The sequence below is a fragment of the Ambystoma mexicanum genome, chromosome 9 (genome assembly GCF_040938575.1).
Source record: "Ambystoma mexicanum isolate Mex_15411 chromosome 9, UKY_AmexF1_1, whole genome shotgun sequence".
NCBI classification, from domain to species: domain Eukaryota; kingdom Metazoa; phylum Chordata; class Amphibia; order Caudata; family Ambystomatidae; genus Ambystoma; species Ambystoma mexicanum.
This window is the reverse complement of record NC_090931.1, coordinates 123,830,734-123,847,802: the sequence shown is the minus strand read 5'-3', so window position 1 is coordinate 123,847,802 and position 17,069 is coordinate 123,830,734.

The window sequence follows — 17,069 nt, the reverse complement described above, 5'->3', positions numbered from 1 at the left end:
CTTTTCTTTGAAAAAATCAAACCAAGAATTTTAAGACCTCCTAAAGATCCCCCACATATGTGGTGGAGAAACACGGATAGAGGCATTTAATTTGACGAGGCAGTTAATCGGAGGCATTTAATTTGACGAGACAACTAATTTGACAGGAGATTTAATTGGACATTAGAGGCATTCATTTGATATTGAGGAAACATCTCATGTTAATGAAAACAGCAATGATGCAAAGTTAATGCAAAGTTAAAGAAATTACTTTTCGAATACAATCACCAATTAAAAACTGATATTGAAACAAAAAGCAGTGTTTGCCGCATCATTTAAAGCAATTGTTTGCAATTAATGGAAGGATTTCAACTTCAGGGCAGACACTATGATATAATATGAGATGATAGGTTATTTAGAACGTGCTTAATACCCAGAGGTTTCTAAGCGCAGACCTGGGGATCGAACCTGTGTTGCTCAGCGTCATCTTGCTTCCAAGGCGAGCGCTTGCCGGGAGTTATTGTTATGGAAGTGACAAGTCACAAATCTACTATTAGCGATCATCGCTCTGGGTGAGGACCAAAAGCCTGAAATCTATTGTATAAAGACTGTTTCCATTGTATCTTGCAGACAGATTGAGCATATTGCACTCTTCTTAGTAGGCAAAGCACATTATCATTACCTAGACTAACAGTATACATTATTTGCTAATAGACGGTTTTCATCCCAAGATGAAAAGTCTGTCACACTCCTAATGTACACTTTCAAAATACTCCTAAGGGATAGGAAAAGGGGGAAATAACACCAATGAGGTTTCTAGATGCTATGCATAAAATCAAAGAGCATTGTGGGAACATAAGAATGACCATAGATCTTTATATTTGACACATCTGTCTGTGAGTAAAGAGATTACTTTTCTTTTAATGTGATGTGTTTTTCTATTTTAAGTTGTACACATATCCCTTTAAATGACGGAAATGTATTATTTGAGATATTTAAGCTTGTATGTGTAATTTGTGTTTTAGTAATTGTAAATAATGTAAAAGTTCAGTTTATTTTGAACTGTTATACAATAAACTTAAAAAGGTAAAGAGATGTATAGATGAGCCTTTAAGTAACTAATGGACACTGGGCTTGGTGCTCACTGAAGTTTTCACAAGTCTCAATCTAACATTAAAATCTCTGTAGCCATGAACAACATACACCCATTTGGACCACCTCAAGCAAGTCCTGAGGAGAAGAAGAAGACCACCTCGGTATTTCGGTGTGATGATGACATGGCTTTGGTCTCTGTCACTCCAGTGGGGCTGTCCATCCTGATTTTGGTCTCTGGAGATATTTCCCTACCATTTGTTGGGTGCCTTCCTGAACTTTAGAAGGTGAGCGACTGGGTCTTAGGGTAAGGGTGTCTGTGCACATGCCCAGTCCCAATGCACAGACATTCTTAGAGAATTCTAGATATAGGGGTATTATTGGTTTCATTTTTAATATGAAAACATTTGGGAAGAAGCCTCAGCCAAATAAGTACTGAACTCAGCCATGAGGTTATTTTGTGCAATTTTGTATTTCAGCTGTGCAGACCTAGGGCCTGATTTACAAAAAAATTTTAACATGGGAAAGTCACATTGATACTTTTTTTTTTATTAGACCCTTGGCCTTTCATACTTCCAATGTTGATAAACCGAGTAGCACTAAGTTAAATTAGAAGTGTGAATTCCGAAATTAAGTGGCAAATACAATATTTGATAGTACAGATGGACTAAAGAATACACTGGGTCACACGACATCTTGTGACACTTGTTTCTGATAAAGACTGCTCACCTGCCAGGGATATACATATGTCTGAATCCCATTAATTGTCATAATGAAAGGTTTGTACATGTCCATATCATTTTCTAAAGTGCAACATCAGTTAACCTGAATTTGTAAAAAATAAATAAAAAAGCTAGACAGAGGCTAGTCCTTTTAAACATTGAATCAATACACAGGCAATTGGATAAACACAGACAATCATTTATTAATTCAACAATACATGCTGCAAACATCAACATACAAGACGTGTCCGTGTGCCCTGGCAACGTGATGTACAACCGGCTTTAAAAGTGCCCCCCTTCTGCAATGTCTTTCACATATATTTGCACACATTTTTGCACTTTTACACTATAGACCTTCTATTACGAAACGTTACACTCCCATTTTAAAAGGCGGGATAGCACGTTCTGAAGTGGCCACTTCATTTCAACGCCGAAAGTCAGCAACATTTCATTAGCAGCCCTCGTAGAAAATCCCAGTCTTCACAACCCCATACACACATTCAGCAAAACCTTCATGCTCTGTGAACAAAGTGCCCTTTTCAAGTATGAATCACAGACGCTACAATGCACTACATACTCTCTTGAGCCAATCAAGGGCGTGATATCTATCAAGGAGTGTACCCTGATTTAGCTTTGCAGTTTATGCCCCAAAAAAATTCCTAAATTGCCTCCCAAAGAAAAAAGTACCCTCCTTAAAAAATATTACATCGACTGTTAAAACAAAGATCATCCCCGAGTATCTGTTCACTGTCTAAAATCACTTCCATGTGCCCAAGAGGCCATTTGTAGTAAACTTGCACCCAGTGCAAGTCCCTGACACTTGCGGCTCCTCCGATATTTTGACTACAACTCCCTCATCATTGACTGCGGTGGCAAGGCCAGGTAGGGGTTGTAGTCCAAAACATTCGGGAAGCCAAATGGTGCAGCACCTTTATCTAGTTATGTCAGTGCTAGCTCATCAATAGTTCACTCCCTTCCTAAAATGAATCTGTTGATAACCCATTGGTGAGCCACCAGCTTCTGTCTCTCATCACTTATCAGTCACTGGCAATAGACGTGTAGGGTAGTGCCAAGAAACCGTGTGGTGTGTGGGCAGTCTGGAAGTATGCCAAATCACTAACACACTCAATAGTGAAAGATCTCAAAACACCTTGTGATGAGAGAAAATTAAGATAGACAATCAATTGCAATGAAAACACAGTACGTTGGAGGCTATTGTGAAGAAGAAGAAGAAAAAAACATCTATAATGTGACTTCCTAATAAAGTTCAATATGGAACACTTGGACTTTCAAAGAATTGACCAAACTTATGTGTCTGATCACAGAAGAAACACTCAAATGTCCTGTAGAGCGATATGCCACTGACAAACTACAAGCGTGTCCATATGCTGATAAATGCATGTATGACTGCACGAAGCAGGCTGAAGCCGCCTCTTAGTCTGGTTGCCTGGGTTTATGTATGTATTTATTTATTTATTTATTTAAACATTGTATATACTATGCCACATGCCCAGGGGCATCAGAGCGCGCATTAGAGGGTTCATTAGAAAACCCAAAGTGCAAAGGAAATAGGGGCATAACATTCCAGGGTGACCGGATATCGCGGAGCAGGGATTAAGGCTAACATGAGGGTGCTTGGAATGGACCTCATATATGCTCACCTGGCAGATTGAAATTAGAGTCATCCTAATTATTATATACGCATATAAATCCATATTGGTCCTGCAAGAGGGGCTTGTTAGAAAATCAGAAAGCAGATCATTGGCTCAATTGCGGAAGTAAGTATTGGATCTGATAAGCAGAGTGTGGAGGAGGTGTGCAGGTTTGTGTTGGCCACGTGCAGTAAATTCCTCAATATTTAAACCCAATCAGAGAACTGCACCTAAGTTAAGTGGTTCTGTACATGTAACTGTAAAACATTTTGTCTGACCTCTGCATGTGCATATGACCCACATAGAGTCAGGCTGCATAACTAGCACGCGTATTGTGTAGGTGTTTGCGAGTCATAGTCTCCTTTCTGTTTATCACCACTCATTCATTTCCCACATACCTTTACAGGACATTTGCAGCCTGCTCCAGCTCCTCAGGTGCATGCAATGCTTGTCAAAATGACTGACAGCTGCTTGCCTGGGGCAGTGAAGTTCAGTGTACACATCACACATGTGGGATGTTTTTACCCATGCATCCAAGCCCTACCATAAAACTGTGCGTTACTGGCATTGAAAACATCATGATGGCCAGAACTCCCCAGAGGGTGCACAGGGAAAACATGAAGAATAGGCTGTCACCCATTTTTGCCTATGTTGTGAGCACAGGAGGGCACTGCCTAAAACCACCATTGGGCTACACACACAGTAGCCTGAAACCATTGGGAATGGCAATGCTGATTGCCAAAAGCAACCCAGAACTGTGGGGAATTAATTTTCTTAATGTCAAAAATGGATGCAATACCGGTACTCACCACTATCAGAAAGCCGGCGTTTTGAAACCACCAGACTTTTGTGTAAAACTGAACAGAGGAACCCAAACCAGGCCAAGGAAAGACTTGCTAAGAGGTGGATACAATGTAAAACTATATTCTGAAATGACTTGAAGGAAGTAATTATTTAATGTATATGTAAAAATTGTAAGTTTGATTTAAACTGGGAACTAAAGTGACATTTAGTTGAATTCTGCCTGACAACTACCTCCGACAGGAGAAACCTGCTCAGCCACTCTTCCCAGGCCTAGCTGCATCCTGCTGCCCCTGCCAAAAGGAGATGACACCTCTCTGATTGAATTAAGGGAGGGGTACCTGCAGACTGCAGGAGGTTGAACAAAGCCCTGTCCTGGGCTCAGGCAAATGTTATATTGGGGGGGTCGTAAAATGGCTTCCTCTTGGGGGAAACTGAGAGGGGCAGTGCCTCTGCTAGCAAGCTGAGCTTGGGGGAAGGGGATAAACCAGTTATGCCACCATGTGATGTGGGAAGCCATGCCCCTTTTTGACCAGGGCATAATTTTAAAAAGATAGATAACTCATAGTGCGGACTGGTCAAAATTATATAAATAATTTCATTATTCTTGGGATTTTTCCGTGCACATTTTAAGAGGTGTTAGGACCCTGTGGTGTATTATGGGGGGTTGCTAGCAGAAAATAGGGTCTTACTCCAAATGTCTGCATGTTAAAAATCTGACACTTCATCAATTAATGTCCATACTCCTTGCGCACATTTGTGTAATTTTTGGTAAATGTCCGATATTGGTAAACCGACCAAAAAGCGCAAAATGTTGTCATTTCTGAATCCCAGCTCGCAGGAACATGGGGCTTGAACAGAGACCTGTCTTAATTCATCTGTAATATGTACATGTAATGTCAACCACTTGTGTATCTGGCAAATATGTATTTGAATCAAATATAGATTTGTGGGCAAATTGACCAGGGGAGGATGCTCTGACCCATAAACAGACCTCATCATGATGACAATCCATTTCCTTCCCCCAATCATGGGAGAGGGGAGAATTGGGCCAATGACAAGTAGAGAGGGGCAGGCTCAGTTATGCCACGCACACACCAACTTTCTAAACACATAAAAGCAGACAGTGCAGGACAGGTAGGGACATTCACTTTCCACTTTCTTGTGGGACGTTTTGCTGGGAGACTCCAGACTTCAAATGCATCAACCTCCAGAGACCAGAGATCCAGAGAGACCAGAGATCCAGAGAGATCAGAACTGTGCAGTGCTGAGAGCAGAACCAGAGACCAGACCACTGTTCAGAACCACCCGCCAGAAGTCCCGTCCAACCTGACCAGACCTTGACGGCTTATTTCAAAAATATAGTGTGAGTACTCACTGTGCAAAACCAATTTCTTAAGTTTAAAATAATCTAATCCAAACTATTTTAGCCTATTAGAACTGCCTCATAGAATCGTGTCATTCTGTCATCTTTAAAACTGAAAACTGTCATCTGTCATTCTGAGCTTTAAAATTTTAAGTCCGAAAAACTACTTTCACAAAATCGTCCGTATCTCCGGAACCGTTTGTGCTAGGACAATTTTAACTGTCATCTTAAAGCTAAGATTCTAGGCTTTCCAACGAACCTAGAACCGACTTGCTACGCTCGACGCACGCGATTAAATTTGCCCCGATTTGACATTTTGCACAATTTCAGCCACGTGTAAAAATCAGCAGCTCCTTGCTTTTCTTTGCTAAAATTTTTTTTAACCTGCTAGTTACTCATAGAGCATTGCTAAAGTGAGCCTGAACTAATATAAACTAGATATCACCCACCCTGAACCTCTAGAGGGAATTAAAATCAATTTTAGCATCATTTCACTTCATTGCCACCACATTCAAAGCATTTTGGGCCTGTGTTTTAAAATCATACCTGTTTTTCTCTAAGCTTGCTAGGGGGGGAACTGCATTTCGTATTGCATTTTTGTTGGGATTCTTGAAGACTGTGTGCTCTCCTTCCATTTCTTGCATTGCATATGGGGGGTAGGGGGTGAATTGCCAGAGAAAAAGTGATTATATTATCTTTTGCTAAAATCATATCAAGTTATTTCCGTATTGCATTGTATTCCTCATTGCTTTTCCCTTGAAACCATAAAAGTATTTTCTCTGCCTTATCCATCCTATACCAACTCCTCATTGATTGTAAAGAAGTGTGCTAGTGTCAGATTACCCATTGTTGATCAACATTTTATTCATAAGTGTGATATAAATTATTAATTTATTATAAAAGTGTGATATATATATTGTTTAATTTTTCAAATAAACCTTTTCAATTTGCAAAACAAATCTGCTTCTTGGCTCAGTGGGGTCAGGGGGATTCTAAGAGAGGTGTGTTATACAAGGGTTCATCAACCAGATTATAACTTGCCATAAAAATACATAAATAAGGGCTTCCCTTGGGCATCCCAGACAAGGCACGGACTTAGTGGGATTGCTTGATTGGAGTCACTTACAAAGTGGGGGCTCGTAGCCGGGACCTTCTGGGTTAGATTTACCACTTGTGCAGCTTAATACAGTGTGCTAACTGACGGGATACATACATCCGGTCGGATCACCACGCTGTGGTACGCTGTAAAGCACTCCTCAAAGGAACGCTCTAAGGAGAAGGTCTGTTTTGCAACATAAAATACAAACTTTGATAAGTCAGGAAGGAACTCAAATCTCCAGAATGACGACACTGGTAGACATCAAAATAGCCAGAGAGCACTTCTTACATAAACTATTTGTGAGAGGTGAATGGACTGAGGAGGGTCAGGATGCGTGGTTGTAGGCAATCACACGACAGGTCACTGCAACTGGGTTAGATATCTGGAGAGATCAGGGTCCCTTACATGTGGCCCCGAGTGAACTATACATGGCTCCTAAAGCTAAAGATGAACACGACAAGATGGTTAGGATAGCGGCATATTTGTATCTATATATGGGAGCCATGCAGGACAAATGTGCTGAAGTCCAAGATCTGGCAAATAGGCAACAGATCGCGTTAGAGAAGGCCCAATCTGACCTGGACTCTTCTGAGCAGAGGCTGTACAGGAGCCAGGAGTCAGAAAATGATAGTAGACAGTACATCATTAAAATAAAGGAGGATATGGATATCCTGCAACAGGAAAAGGCTGACCAGGATACCAAAATTCTGTCCTTGCAGAAGGAGCTCCAAGACAGTTTGGACTCCATACTGCAGAGCCAGAAAAAGCTGGAGCAACAATTAGATTTCAATAGGGAATGTGCTGAGCAGGTAGTCACCCTGCAAAGCCACCTAGATAGGGAAACGGCAGAGAGCAATAAACTGATCCTAAAAGACCTGGATACCCAGGCAGAAAGCTGGTGCCCTTCAAAGGCAAAGGGACGACCTGGCGGCACAGATGCAGACTCTTAGTCAGGAAAGGGACACCTTAGGCCAGGAAGTCTGCCATTTAAAAAGAAAAACTGAAGAAAATCACTTGGCCCTCCATGGGCTGGGTGACCTCCAAAAAGAGCATCAGAACCTGTTAGAGCACACCAGGAGGGTGGAAGAGGCTCTGGCAAGAAAGGAGCAGGCCAGTAGGGATGGGACGCAGGGGGTAACCCTCCTGCAGCAAAGACTGGCCCAGTACTCCAGGACCAATCAGGAGGCACAGAGAGAGAATGAGGCTCTCTGCCAGCACAATGATAGGCTCCAGCAACAGGTAGCCATGCAGGAGAGATTGATAGAGTTGAGTAAGGCCTTGGTTGAGGAGCTGAAAGCCCAGGCTCTTTCTTTGCAAAAGGGAGCAGGGGCTGATAGAGATGAAGTTCGCTGGGAAAGGGAAAGGCCTGAGCATAACCTCAGGAGCCCCAGTACCAGAGGCCTTCATCTCTACCAGTCCCTGGACTCTGCCACCCCCATGTTCCCTGGCGCACATGAGCACGGGGCCACAGGGATGGCACATTACTATCCAGCTAAAAGTATGGGGCTCCTAGGCCAGTACCACCCAGGAATGGAGGGGCGGGCATCCGGGTATGGGCACCCAAGCACAGTGCAATTTAGTGGGGAACCCAAGGAGAGTAGGCCCACTAATGGCATCCTGAAAACCTCTGCCCAGTTAGGTCAGTGGGGGGGGGTACCCATCAAATCCTGGCAGCAAGGAGGGATCTGAAGACTCCTCTGAGCGTTACAGGATACAGGAGACCAGGTCCCCACATTCTACCAGCCATTCCCAGGCTCGCAGAATCCGGGAAAACCTGGAAGATTAGACGGGCACCTTTGGGAGCAGTGCTTCGGAGTCAGAGGATGAATGGACCAGGGTTACCCGAACCAAAAAGGCCAATAAGGCAAAAAAGGGCCTTGCTTAAGGACCCATTGAAACAAATAAAGGCAATAAGGAGTGTTATCATGCCTTATCATAAGAACGCCAAGTATTCTGTTTGGGAACACTTGAAGCTCTATGAGCAAATGATGGAGACTTTCCATTTGAAGGGCAGCAGTAGCTGCATCCAGTACGTCAAATGGACATTCTCCCCAGAATCCTCCAGTTTCTTTGCAGGGCTGGAGGACCAAAACCATTCAAGATGGTCCGCATATAGGGTGGCCATCTTGAAACATTTTTTTGTTCAGAGAAATCCTCAAGAGGCTCGCAAGGCAGCCTACAATTTGCAATGTGGGGAGGATCAGGCCCCACAAGAATTCGTGCAAGAATTGAAGCGTGCCTTTGCGCAGACCACCAGAAGGGTGTGCATGGACAGCAGAGAATTCATCAACACATTTTTCCATGCTCTTCCCAACTACATAATGACCCAGCTCGTGAGAGATTTTCACGAGAAAAGATCTTTAGAATGGGTCATTGAACAGGCTACCCGGATCTATGAGGTGCAGAAGCCCTTAGAAAATAAAAGTAATGCGCAGAAAAACCCCAAAACCAACATCACCCCTGCTGCTGCCAAGGTGGCGGAGGTAAAGGTTGCCCCCATTTTAGATTGGAGATGGGGGGTATAAAAACCTGCCTGCACCAAATAATTCACAACCCAGAAGGCCCTCGGGCCAGTCACAGACAGGGGGTCGAGGAGGTAGTCCCACAAATGGGGTCCCCCGCTCCCCTGATTATGTAAGTCCCCGCTACAAGGGAAACCGACCCATCCTGGGTTATGTGTGGACTCCTCCAGCCCAAGGGGGGGATCCGGCCAAGCACCTAACCCAGGGAATTTCCCTCCTAACTTCCCCCAGGAGGGCAGAAATTCACCAAACCCTGGGCAGAATTTTTTTCCCAGGTATCCACCCAACTTCCAGCCCCAAAATCATCCATCCTTCTTTCCCCAATTCCCTGAGCCCAGACAACCTAATCCAGGAGAGGGGAGGCCAAGGGTGGAGGGGTACCCAAATCTTCCCAACCCAGGGTATTACCAGAGATGGGATAGCTACCCTTCCCGTGATCAGCCCAGGGGAGAAAACAGAACCCTGTATCAACCTGAGCGGGTTTCTCAACTTGAACGCCAGGTCCAAAATATGGCACCGGATCTGGGTCACATACTGAGGGCTCAACAGAACCCTCAGATGAGCATGCCACCGCAGAATGCCCCAAACTCTGGGCCTGGTGCTCCAGAACAATGACGGGGGAAGCACCCCGATAACCCACCGGTTCCCAGGGAGGAGGCACAAGGGGTAAGGGGTGTAAAGCCTTGGAGGAAGCTTCCTTCCCAACTTGTAAACAGCCCCTGGAAAACCAGGCACGGTAACAAAATCTCCTACCCCTGAAAGTCTGCCACCCAAGGAGCAGAGAGGAGGTAGGAGAAACAAAGGACCCAAATAGACCCACTTTGTGGAGGAGGTACAGGTCTTCCAATTTGAGGGAGAGGGCTCCTCAGAGGATCCTGGGAAAAGGACCTTCTCCTTCCGAGATGGGGGAACTCCTCCGAAGGAAAAATGGGTCCCAAGAGATTCCAATATAGACTGGGTAGATGTGGGGATTGAGCTGTCGCCGCCCATCATCCTATCCCAGAACCAACAAAACCAAAAACCCCTGGTTCAGACCCATCCTGGTGACTGCCTCCAAAAGGGCTGGGGCAGCCCAGAACCGGAACCAGGGGAACCTAAAACCGAATCAACAGACTGGGTAGATGTGGGGATTGAGCTGTCGCCGCCCATCATTCTATCCCAGAACCAACAATACCAAAATCCCATGGGTCAAACCCATCCTGATGACTGCCTCCAAAAAGGTAGGGCGGCCCAGAACCCGAAACCATTTCCAGTTGCCAACTTTTTCTTTTAGATTCCCCAGGCTCTTCACAGAATTCTGCCCAAATCCCTTCTCTCGCCATGTCCAAAACCAGAAAATTAGCCCACCAGTTGTCCAAAAATGTGCATTATCTTTGCCACCTTGAGGAGAAGTAGGGAAGATACTATGCCCTGGTAGAAGTACAGGGGCAGGGTACAATTTTGGCACTGGTGGACACTGGATCCCAAGCTACCCTCCTGTTCAAAAGGGCCTTTGATGAACTAAATGCAGGAAGGGGAGAGAATTACCGTATTGCTCTCACCTCTCTTCCTGGACAACTGCAGAACTTTGACGGGAAGGAAATTCCTGTCGAGGGGACTGCAGATTTGGACATCAAAATTGGCCGACACAAGGTGAAACACTCAGTCATAGTAGTGACTCCATAGTGCACCCCTTGTTTACTAGGGAATTACCTCCTGAGAAGGTTGTCACCCCTAATAGATTGTGCAAACAAGGTCCTCTGGACCCAGACTAGCCGACCAATAAAATTAAAACAGAGTGTCAACTATGTTAGTTTAAACGGCACCTGCCACATGGTTGAACAAAAATCTGACCAAGTAGAATTTCACTTCCAGAACAACCAAATTCCATACGTGACAGTAATAGCAGTAGGACAACAGACTGGTGATGGGGGGTCCTCTCTATTTCTGAAAATCAACCTTCCTTCTAGTTTAAGGTGGTATTCCACACTGGAAGGAAACACTCTGAAATTCTTTACCAATCCACAATCAGACACTCCCACTCCTATAGTCCAGAAAGATGTGAAATCAGCTCAGAGCCTGGCTGATATTCAGCAAATTGGAGATCAGTTGTTCATCCCTGTTCAGTTAAATGATGGGAAGGACTCTGTTCTCGCTCGAGTGTGTGTGAACAACGGTAAGAGCTTCATCAGCGAAGTCATGTTCCGCCAACTCCCAAAAGATCCAGCCATTCCCTCATTCAAACTGATAGACAAATGGGAAATGGATCTGGAAACACCCAATTCCAAACATCTCCTGCCAAGCAGGTGTATGCTCAAAATCTCCATTGGCAACAAGAGCATAGTCCATAATTGTTGAATTGTTGGGTCGTGCGAGACGTCACTGCCGCCTTTTACTTAGGCAGTGACATTCTCAATCGCTTCGCCATTAGTTTGGACCTAATAAACTTCAAAGCTTGGTCCCGATTAGCGGATAATCCCATGGGCTTTGATGATCAAGAAAAAGCATTTAGGTCAGCTCAATTGCTACCTTATGCAGTTGAAATTCAGCTTCAAGAGGAAGTCACCATCCCAGAAAGGACCCGACAATTCTCCCTGGAAGTGAAAGTTAAAAGAGGACAAAAATTGAAAAACCCTGATGCTTACATACATCTAAATGCTTCTCTCCAACAGCAAGGGTTAGGGGTAAACCCAACACCATTAGTCAACATAGAACATGACACCATTCCAATAGAGGTGGATAACAGCGACTTAAAGAGTATTACTCTAGCCGCAGGCACCACTATTGGAATGGCGGTTGATGACCGACATTTCTCCATTGATTTAGGCAATGAACTGTTAGGACAAATCCCCAAGGACTGTTTTGACAGTGACAGTGATGACAATACAACACCAGACAGGATGTTCACACGGCATGGGGGGAACTTCCTGGTGTACACTTCTTGCCCTTATGGTAAGGAAGATGTGACTTGTGACTTCATAGGGGATGAGGTGATTTTCCAGGTCCATGAGGGCTGCCTTTCCCACATGAAGCCTACGGTCCAAATCAGCACTCTGACCAGGGACTTCTCCACCCAACTGGAGGAGGCCACTGAGATAGCCAAACCAGAAGTCTTTCCAGGCTTCAGGCAGACGGTGGAAGAGAGAGTCAACCTAGCTGATGCCTGCGTGACTCTGGAACAGAAGCAAAAGTTGAAACAGGTTTTCTTGGATTTCCAAGATCTCTTTGCGGTAGACTCATATGACTGTGGTTGCACCGACATCCACACCACAACAATTCCCACGGACCCTGGAATGACTCCAGTGTTTGTGAAGCAATATCGTTTGCCTCTCGCATCCATGGAGTCCCTTACTGAAATAATTAAGAACCTTGTGTCCCGGGGAATAACCCGTCCAGTACACAGCACCTTCAATATTCCGGTGCTGGGAATATTGAAGCCAAACGGCCAGTGGAGACTCTGCGCCGACCTTAGGGAGCTCAACAAACGGGTCCATACTTCCCGATTGCCTCTGCCCTACATTGACCAAGGGCTGGCCCAGATCCAGGGGTCACAGGTATTCACAGCAATAGACCTGACCAATGGATACTGGACCATGCCTGTCAGTAGGGAGGACCAATACAAACTGGCTTTTACCTTTGGGGGCCAGCAGTACACATGGACCCGGACTCCCTTCAGATACCTCAACTCCGGCAATGAATTCAACATTTTCCTACATAAGGCCATGCCCGTCCTGGGTGCGAGGGGTAACCGGCTTATGTAGATGATGTCCTCATCAAAAGTTCATCTGTGGAGGAACACATAGCGGAGATCCGTTATGTTCTGACACAGTTGAGGGCCGCCGGAGCAAAACTTTCCTTTCAGAAAGCACAGTGGTGTAGAACCCGTGTTAATTTCTTGGGGCATGAGATTACTCCTCAGGGCCTCTGTCCCCAAGAAAAGAAAGTGGAAGCACTCCAGAAACTGAAGGATCCCACAACTCTGCGGGAACTAAGAAGCCTCCTTGGACTGACTAATTACAGCAGAAAGTTCATTGAGGGCTATGCAGAGATCACTAGACCCCTGATTCATCTCTTTAAGGGGGGGGGTCAAGTGGGACTGGGGTCCAGAACAATCCGAGTCAGTAAAACAACTCAAGAGAAGCCTCTCACAAGCTCCTTGCCTAGCTTACCCTGTCAGAAACAAGGAGTTCTTCCTGGAGACAGGGTTCTCTAAAACGTGCTTGACGGCAGTATTATACCAAAAGCATGACAAGGTCAATAAAGTAATCTCCTATAAGAGCAAAACTTTATCCTCTGTGGACGAAAAATTAAACGATTGTGAGAAGGCACTCCTGGCAATGGTGTGGGCATTTAAGAATTACCGCCCGTTCATCCAGGGGGAACACATCATAGTGGAGACTCCACACCACTCGCGCAAGGTCTGGCTGACTTGCATGATTGTGCCAGAGAAAACTGTCTCGAGGACGAAAGTCTAAAATCAAGGACAACATGGAGGCATACCTTAATTCCCCACACAAAGTCTTTGAAGAAGACAAGTGTGAGGGAATGCCCACTGTCTATGTGGATGGATGCTCTTACCATGTTGACAACAACAGGGAAAAAGAACTTGTGGCCGGCGTAGGGAACGCATGGGTGAATGAGTTTCCAGAACCCTCCGCTGGATACAAAATTGGTCCCCGAAGTAGTCAGGTGGCAGAATTGATGGCTGTGCATCAAGCCATCCTCACTGCTGTCCAACATCAGCTCCACAAACTTGTCATAATCACAGATTCGGATTATGTACGGAACAGGTTCGTGGAGCACCCGGTTAACTGGAAAACCAGAGGCATGCTATGTGCTAATAACAAACCCCTGAAACATGGGAAGTTAATTCAAAACATTGATGATCTGGTCACCTCGAATGGGATGACCACCTACTGGAAGAAGATCAAGGGTCATTCCAAAGTAGAGGGACCAGACAAAACTGGAAATGACTTAGCTGATCAGCTGGCAAAAACCGGGGCCATCCAAGGGGATCTAATAGAAATAGAGTCCCTGTTGGGGGAAATCCAGGTCACTGCTATCACTAGGTCCCTGTCAAATGCTCACAATGATCTTTCAGCTGCACAATGGAGTAAGGAGACCCCTGATGCTGATTTAATTACGGCTCAAAAGGGGGATCCAATAATTGGTAAGTTTTACCAACACATTGAGGACCCTGAGAACTTTCCCCGGACGGATACCGATTACATTGGGAAAGAGTACCTAAGAGTGTTGATGAAATGTCCAAAAAGGTTCCGAATCCAAGACGGTTTGTTGGTAAGGAAATCCCAAGCTGGCCATGATCAGTGGGTGGTTCCTACCTCATTCCGAACCTGATGTTAAGTCACGCCCATGATGTTGCCACCGCCGGTCATAGGGGGTTTCACACAACACTTGAGATCTTAAGAGAGATTGCATACTGGCCACACATGGGGCAGGACCTCGACCAATACTTGAAGGGGTGTCTTGTGTGTGCACAGTTTCAGCCATCATCCCTCACACACCGTGCGCCTCTCCAAAAGAGGGGGATGACACTGCCATGATCAGATTTGCAAATCGACTTTGTAGGCCCTGTAATTCGCTCGTCTAGAGGAAACAAGTACATGTTGACCGTTACATGCTTGTTTACCAAGTGGGTGGAATCTCTCCCGGCCCCAAACTGCAAGGCAGAAACAGCAGCTGCCCTGATGATCAACCACATCTTTTCCCGTTTTGGTCTACCTCAAAGGATTGAGTCAGACAGGGGTAGCCACTTCACCAGTGAAGTAATGACAAAGATGTGGGAGATACTGGGGGTCAAAAGGAAGCTACATATTGCTTACAGGCCAGCTTCTTCGGTGGCAGTAGAACGCTACAACCGGACAATTGTGAGCATCTTAAAAAAGTTTGTGGCAGATTCTGGGCCAAGTTGGGATATTCGACTACCTCTGGTCCTAATGGCCATCAGATCTACCCCTTCATCTGCAACTAAAATGTCACCATTTGAGTTGATGACCGGACGCAAGATGGTGCTTCCCCAGCATTTGCTCTACAGGACCCAAGAGCAGACGTTGATAAATGCCTCCACAACTCATGAGTATGTGGAGAATTTAAGGAAACACCTTCAACATGCTTTTGCCTATGCTCAGCGGAATCTAGAAAGATCAGCTGATAGCATGAAAACCCACTACGACCTGAAAACCACCAGGAAAGTATACGAGGTGGGGGACCGGGTCTATCTACACAATTTCCAAAGGAACCAGGCCAAACAGCGAAAATGTTTGCCTACGTGGAAGGGACCCTTTGAAATTATAGACAAGATCTCCCCTGTTGCCTACAAAATCTGCATCCCCAAAGGTAATTTGGCGGAAGGGGAAGATAAGTGGGTCCATATTAATCAGCGGAAGTGTTGCCATCCCAGACACACTCTGCAACAACTGGAGGAGTCCTCTGCAATACCAGAGGGGACCGCTCCAGATTAATTCTGTTCCCATCCTAAAATATCCCACATATAGTCACTCAAATATTATGATTTGGAAAAAAAAAATTCATATTATATCTTGTTTTTCAAAATTAGAATGCTATGTCTCTTGAGTTATAAAATGTACATGCCGCCCCACTAGATCAATAGTGGTGGAAAAATGTCTATGAATAGGTATTGCCGCTTTTGCTTTCTCATCCTAGGAGAGAGGAAACCATGGAGACTGACCAAGGAGGACGACCAGGGATTGGGAGCGAAGATCCGAGGGGCCCGGGGTACTGCCCAATCCTCCCATCAGGACCAGCAAGGAGAACTGATTGATCGACTGGAGGGAGGAAAAGATGCTGAACTGTGCCATCTACGGAATTGGAAGAAGTTGAGGTGAACATCCCAGATCTTGCGAGTTCCATCAGTGAAAGATCAGAATGGCCATCGCAAGAGGGTGTGCTTGTGGGATGTTTTTACCCATGCATCCAAGCCCTACCATAAAACTGTGCGTTACTGGCATTGAAAACATCATGATGGCCAGAACTCCCCAGAGAGTGCACAGGGAAAACATGAAGAATAGGCTGCCACCCATTTTTACCTATGTTGTGAGCACAGGAGGGCACTGCCTAAAACCACCATTGGGCTACACACACAGTAGCCTGAAACCATTGGGAATGGCAATGCTGATTGCCAAATGCAACCCAGAACTGTGGGGAATTCATTTTCTTAATGTCAAAAATGGATGCAATACCGGTACTCACCACTATCAGAAAGCCGGCGTTTTAAAACCACCAGACTTTTGTGTAAAACTGAACAGAGGAACCCAAACCAGGCCAAGGAAAGACTTGCTAAGAGGTGGATACAAGGTAAAACTATATTCTGAAATGACTTGAAGGAACTAATTATTTATATATATGTAAAAATTGTAAGTTTGATTTAAACTGGGAACTAAAGTGACATTTAGCTGAATTCTGCCTGACAACTACCCCCGACAGGAGAAACCTGCTCAGCCACTCAGCCACTCTTCCCAGGCCTAGCTGCATCCTGCTGCCCCTGCCAAAAGGAGATGACACCTCTCTGATTGAATTAAGGGAGGGGTACCTGCAGACTGCAGGAGGTTGAACAAAGCCCTGTCCTGGGCTCAGGCAAATTTTATATTGGGGGGGTCGTAAAATGGTTTCCTCTTTGGGGAAACTGGGAGGGGCAGTGCCTCTGCTAGCAAGCTGAGCTTGGGGGAAGGGGATAAACCAGTTATTCCACCATGTGATGTGGGAAGCCACACCCATTTTTGACAAGGGCATGATTTTAAAAAGATAGATAACTCATAGTGCGGACTGGTCAAAATTATATAAATAATATCATTATTCTTGGGATTTTTCCGTGCACAT